This window comes from Chiloscyllium plagiosum, unplaced genomic scaffold, assembly GCF_037043375.1.
Source record: "Chiloscyllium plagiosum isolate Xiang-an unplaced genomic scaffold, Cpla_swu_hap1 HiC_scaffold_46, whole genome shotgun sequence".
NCBI lineage: Eukaryota > Metazoa > Chordata > Chondrichthyes > Orectolobiformes > Hemiscylliidae > Chiloscyllium > Chiloscyllium plagiosum.
This window is the reverse complement of record NW_028270184.1, coordinates 118,594-124,783: the sequence shown is the minus strand read 5'-3', so window position 1 is coordinate 124,783 and position 6,190 is coordinate 118,594. Positions and strand designations below refer to the sequence as shown.

Below are 6,190 nucleotides of genomic sequence, written 5' to 3'. Positions count from 1 at the left end.
AATGACACTGTTCCTCTTCGTGTGAAATTCCCTCTGTGTGTATGAAAGCCGTCAATACGCCCCAAGAGGATGAAAAATGTTCCCTTTGTCCTGTCAGCTTAAACAGATACAAATATCTGTTTGAAACCAATGCAAGAGAAGATTAGCCTTTTATGTGCCTTTGCATTGAAGAACGATCAATCGTGAAATGTCTGGTTTTGCAAAAGAGGGGTTTGATTGCAAATCACACTGAGTAATATTGATACAGAAATGTATTTCCGAGTTCATGTGGTCATGTGGTTAATGAACTGCACATATGGACGTTGCTTAGTTATTTAAAACCCCTCCTTGGTAAGCAGCTGACCATACGGTCCAATCGCAGTTGCGCCCGCTTGTTGTATTGAAAGCTCGGTGGTTCACCTTTTATAAAGTATCCTGTTGCTGATGAAGCGACTCAGCATCCTGCCTGAGTTCGAGCCTGTTATGGTTTGACAAATCCGCTCCTTCTTCCTGGTTTAGTTCCAGCAGTGTATGTTGTCCTTCCTAACCAATACGCCAACCTAGAGTTTCTTACTGCAGTTCCAAAAGCACTCCTTCTTCTCCTCCACTTTTATTCTCCCTCCTTCATTCCAGGTTTGGTGGGAATAACGAGGTTAGGCAGGAGACACTGCAGAAAGGCCGTGGAATGTTGTGGTCATAGCACAGAAACCACGAGTGGATCATCCTCATTCTCTGCTGTCGCCATTCATTCATTTTACAGCATCATTAATGTTTCCACGTTCTCCTATAGTTAGTTTATTTTCCTTTGGATAAGAAATGCAACTTTAATTTCGAAAGGCTTACAATGTTTTGAGGAAGAAATGCCCCCTTGTATCACATCCAAGTGCCAGACGTATTATCCGTAAAATGTGAGCCATGTTGTGCAGTCTCCTGCCAGGTTCCAGAAAACCTCTCAGCAGCTCCATTCTCAAACTATCCTCGAACGTCAGGCTTTTCATAGAGTAGGAATGGGAAACGAGGGATATTGGCAAAAAAAGGGTCAAAGAGTATGAAAAGGGTGAGGTAGATACACAGAGATAAAGACAGGAAATTAGAGGCCTATCTGGAGGTAGACACTGAACGAATCAGATCTCGGGTCGACATGGCTGCGAACTGGCAAAAAATAAAAGATTTTGATAATAATCCCTATTCGACAGATAAAACTGATCATTATCCCGGCATTGTGGTCTAGAAATGAAGAACTAATCTGGTTCTGTCGTTGTGTGTCATTGTCTCTGTTTCTCTCCACAGATGTTGCCAGGACTATTCAGTTTGCACGTCAATTTTTCTTTTTGGTTCAGATTTCCAACTTCTGCATCTCTTGGTTTTCTGTTCAACTTTAAAACCGATGTTCTGCCAACTTTGGAAAAGTGGTCAGACATATTCTTACCACGATGTGTGTGCAGAACAAAACACGCATTCCTTGACCGGGAATAGAACTGGTGTCACGGCGGCGAGAGCGCCAAAGGCTGGCTATTAGACTACAAGGGAAGGCAGAAGACGCCCTTACATTTATCCAGAAAAGTGAATTAGTGACTGTATGAGAGCATGAGTCAAGCAGTTCATCTGAGGATGTAAATCTTCTCATTCCTGTTGTTGACTGAATGAGCGGTAACCAAGCCTTCTGCTTGGACACTCGAATATGTGAACTGCTCCAAATCATGACTGAGGTTTTCTGGTTTTGGTTCACGCAGGTTTAGAAATGCTCGGGTCCCAATGAGGCGTTTCAGAGCCTACTTTGGGATACATTTGACAGAGATGACATCAGGTAACCAATGTTCGCTGTGACCCGAGCAAATGAGAGCTTACCTTGTCACTGAACCAGGATGCCTTCACATGTAAAGCAAATGCGATAGTTTTGGTGCAGAAAGGATCAGTGCTGGTAACTGTACCCTTAAAATGGACGGCGGGAGAAGATCTACAATTCGAATCATATTGTCGACCCAGGAGGAGAGAAACTTAGTTGAGAGTGTGGTGCTGGAAAAGCACATCCGGTCAGGCAGCATCCGAGCAGCAGGAGAACCGCCGTTTGTTTTCGGAGCGTTTCATCATCTCCAGCCCTCACTTTATCCGAGGAGAGAAACTGAACGATGTTTGACACAGCAATTAATCGGAATGGTATTCCTTTTCAACATGGCAGCAGATGTGGGCTAGCAAATTCAAAGCCAGGTTTGCTGATGAGAACAACCAGCAGGAACGCTCCATTCCCACCAATCCACTTGTCCCAAGGGAACAAAGTCGCTCCTGCCTGGTTTGAACTAGAGATGTTTCGGGTGTGACCCAAATGGAACAACGCTGTCACAACCGAGCCAGCTGCTCTTTATCTATCACTGACATTTCCGTTCCGAATAGACCAATGTTGGCCAGGGTTATTAACATGATTTAAAAAAAAAGGATATCACGTGAAAATGCTCAGGAAATACTGACAAACAAGTTGCCAGGTTTGCCGAGTTTGGAATGTAGGGCGAGGCTGAATAGGCGCGGGCAATTTTCCTTGCAGCGCTGAGACAGAGGAATGTTCATAACTGCACTCTTAAACAGGATGGCCAGCAGGGCTGTAGACATCGCCACATATTCACAGCCACAGCGCAGTGACATTTGAAAAGAAATTCACGCAGCAGTTATTTGGAATGATACTTCTATTCACCACTAGAGTAGTGATGGGCGAGTAAATGCAAAACAAGGTTTGCTGATGAGGCTGCAATAAAGCCCCATCGATCACCATCTGGAAAACTGTCGCCCTTAAAGCGGGAACAACAATATTTCTGCTCAGTTCTGAACGAGGCCATTTTCTGCAGAAACTGATGCTTCTACTCTCCAGAAATGTATCAGGGCCCGCCGACTGCATTCTTGAAAATAGTAATTATCTGTGCTGGAAACATCCACCTATATTCTGAACAAGGAAGAATGTGTATCGAATAAAACCGTACACGGCAATTAATTGGACTTGCATTCCCTTTGACGACAACGGCAGGAATGGGCAGGGACATACAGAGTAAGGTTTACTGAGCAGGTCAGAAAGCAATTACCTTCATCTATGTTGACACACAAGCCAATCGTTTTTACTGCCCGGATATTTGAAGGACCGATCCTTCCCATGGGAGGTGAAGGTGATAACTGCTCCCCCGCACAAACACAGTGGGGCCAGAGACCTGATCGAGCTGTCCCCCAGCGGTGATTGCGTTGTTCAGAACAGATTGGGTTTGCCGTGCGGGACTGAAACTCAGCGCGATCACCCAGAGACACGGTGTAACAGCCGCCAGCAGATGAGGAGGGGTTTGGGGCGGATGAAGACCCAGTCTGGGAAAAAGACTGGGTCCTACATTCAGGGGGAATGAGTTTTACAGGGAGAAGACTGGAGAATGGGATTGAGAGCGATATTAGCCATGATCGAATGGCAGAGCAGACTATGGGCTGAAAGCTCTAACCGTCATCCTATACATTCTGGTCTCTGGTCATCTGGTATCTAAGGAAATAGAAACAGAGTTAATTGTTCATTTCCAAGTTCTTCGGTCATAAATGAGCAAAGTGAGAGATGGGACAGATCTGATACAAATTTAAAGGCTGGGAACATGGTTGGAGAGGAAAATAAAATACAAGAGAATAAAGTTGGAAGTCAGAAGATAGTCAATAAAAAGGAAGACTGTACAAATCCAGAGGGAGATGGACATGCAAAAAGAAATGTCACGAGTCCCGAAGTCTTAACACTTTTCCTTTCCAAAATGCGAGCAGACCTGCTGTGATTTTCAGCAATTTCATTTGTTGGTTCCGAAACAGAAGATGGTAGTGATCTTGGACCAATCAGCTCTTCCATGCTCTGGGGATGTGAGACGTACCCGTTCACCCAGATCACTTCTGTCCCACTGTGAAACCTCACAATCCTGCCCCACCCCCACCCCTGTTACTGACAATAAATTGTCCATTACGTGAACCCCCATGAGCACACAAGATCATTTTCCGTGTGAATTGTGAAACGTTCAGGCGAGTTCCCCTCGGTTTCCGTCAGAACGGTCTGAATCACTTCATTTTGGTTCAGGACCATTTGACATTGAGCAGTCACTGTCAGACCCCGTCCCCCCAACAAGTAGACATTCGCGTTCTGTGTCTCTGAGCACTCTGTTTGGTGGACGTTTGGAGTGGAACCTGACGTTTTGAAAGAGACACAATTCATCGTATATTCGGCCGCACTGATAAACTTGTCTCTGGCACTTCCAGGAAAGTGGAGACAGCTTTCATTCAGAATGCGGCCGAACACAGTCAGATCCACTTGTCAAAAACGACCCCTGCACTGGGTTGCAATCCTGCAAGTGGAGCAGAGGGCTGGATTTCTTTAAAGGAGTGAAAGGGCCCATCGTGAGGCTTTAACCTACGGCCCTGAGATTAAGCATCTCATGCTGTACCGACTAAAGTAGCTGGGCCTGGCTCACGATTAATTAGTGTGTCATTTCATACTGAGGATATTTCACCTGGCATTGCAATTTGCAAGGATCCAGTTCATTCCTCCCAATCACAAATGTCATCATCCACAAATTCCATTTCTCAGCTAGTATTCATTCAGAACATTATTATCTATTTAGCACTTGTCTCTGGATTTAAGATTCAATATAAATATTTTCATATTTTTATCCTCATCTTTAGGTGGCTGGAATGATTCCCAATCACTCTGGCAGACGTTAAATCAATTGGGAAATTTCCTAAGGAAACGCAATCATTCCTGTTTCGGATGTAAGGAATCCCACCTGCTGCCGAGACAGAGTCCTCACAATCAGCACTTTCTCTATCCTTCCTGCCAACAACTTTCCCCACTTCTTATTTGCGAGACAGGAGTTTTGTTTATGAAACACTCAAAGGACAGGAACAATCTTCTGAAGCCATTCTCAATTTAAAGTAGAATTGTTGTCCCTCTCACACGGGAAGAGCCGTTCCTGGGGAAGAATTTTCCATGTGCTGTGTCCCAGGGCTGAGCAGGAAGCCGGTGATTGAAGCTGCAGTAGCCGCTTTCTGTTGGCAGCGGGGCCTTGGAGAGATTGGGGCCACATCCAGCTGCGGACTCTGCTGAGTTCTCGTGGTTGCAGTGTCGGTACATGGTTGGTCTCAATGCTTGAACTGAAATCATTGAGGCTCGGTGCGAAGGGCAGGCTCGAACAACCAAACTTGCAGCCAAACGTGCTGACTATTTGAGACACAGAAACTGGCACCAAAGTTTCCACATATTCATCGTAAAGCAGTGCAGATGAGGGGGCTCCGACAGCAAAGTGTCCCACAGTTTTCAGAGTCAGTCTGGATTAGAGGCCTGACCGGCTGCAAACGCAAATATACAGGGCCTGCTAAGTTCCTCTGCCTGCAGAAGAGCAGTTGCAATCTTGGTAGCGGTGAGATTCGAACCCACGACTCGATAGAGACTGGAGCTTAAATCCAGCGCCTTAAACGACTCGGCCACGCTACCCTACAGGCAAAGAGCGCTCAAAATTGTCATTACTAATGTTTCAGCGTCGCTTCACTTCAGCACTAACAGATCGTGCATTCAGTAACGAACGTGGTGCAATTTAGAAAGTATTTGAAAGGGTTTGCAAGGTTTGCACTATTTGGGCAATAGCACGAAGCTGAATAGGCTTCGACAGTTTTCCCTGGGGCTTCAGGGCTGAGGAATGGCCTTACAGAATTTTAAAAAGTCATGAGGCAGACGGGCAGAGAATAGAGGGAGTAATTTTCACATAAATTCATACAGTTTTTGAGCTCAAGATTTCTACATGAATGAATGCAGTTTTTGAGCAAAGTACAAAAACTGCATGCAAGTACAAATTCACCCACAAAATATCTGTGTGCATGTGGGTCTTTGTCTATCTGTGTGGGTGTGTCTGTCTGGGGTGGGGGTTGTGAGTGTGAGAAAGTGTGTGTGTGTGTGTGTCTGTGTGTGTAGTGAGTGCGGAGTGTCTTAAGTCTGTGAGGGGGTGCATGTGTGAGTGTGGGAGTGTGCGTGTCTATAAAGCTGTGCGTGAGTGTCTGTGTGCGCGTCTGTATGTACCTGTGTCCGTGTGTGTGTGCGTGTAGACATATCTGTGTGTGTGTGTGTGTGTGTGTGTGTCTCGTGCAATGGTGATCTCCTGTAATGTGACATGAACCCAAGGTCCCGGTTGAGGCCCTCCCTATGGGTACCGAACTGAACTATCAG

General features: G+C 45.6%; 1 non-coding gene across 1 annotated transcript; it reads right to left on the bottom strand.

The window, feature by feature from the left end:
* Positions 1 to 5,382: 5,382 nt before the first annotated feature.
* Positions 5,383 to 5,464, bottom strand: trnal-uaa (transfer RNA leucine (anticodon UAA)). The gene has a single exon. It is a non-coding gene; the product is annotated as a tRNA-Leu (tRNA).
* Positions 5,465 to 6,190: the final 726 nt, after the last annotated feature.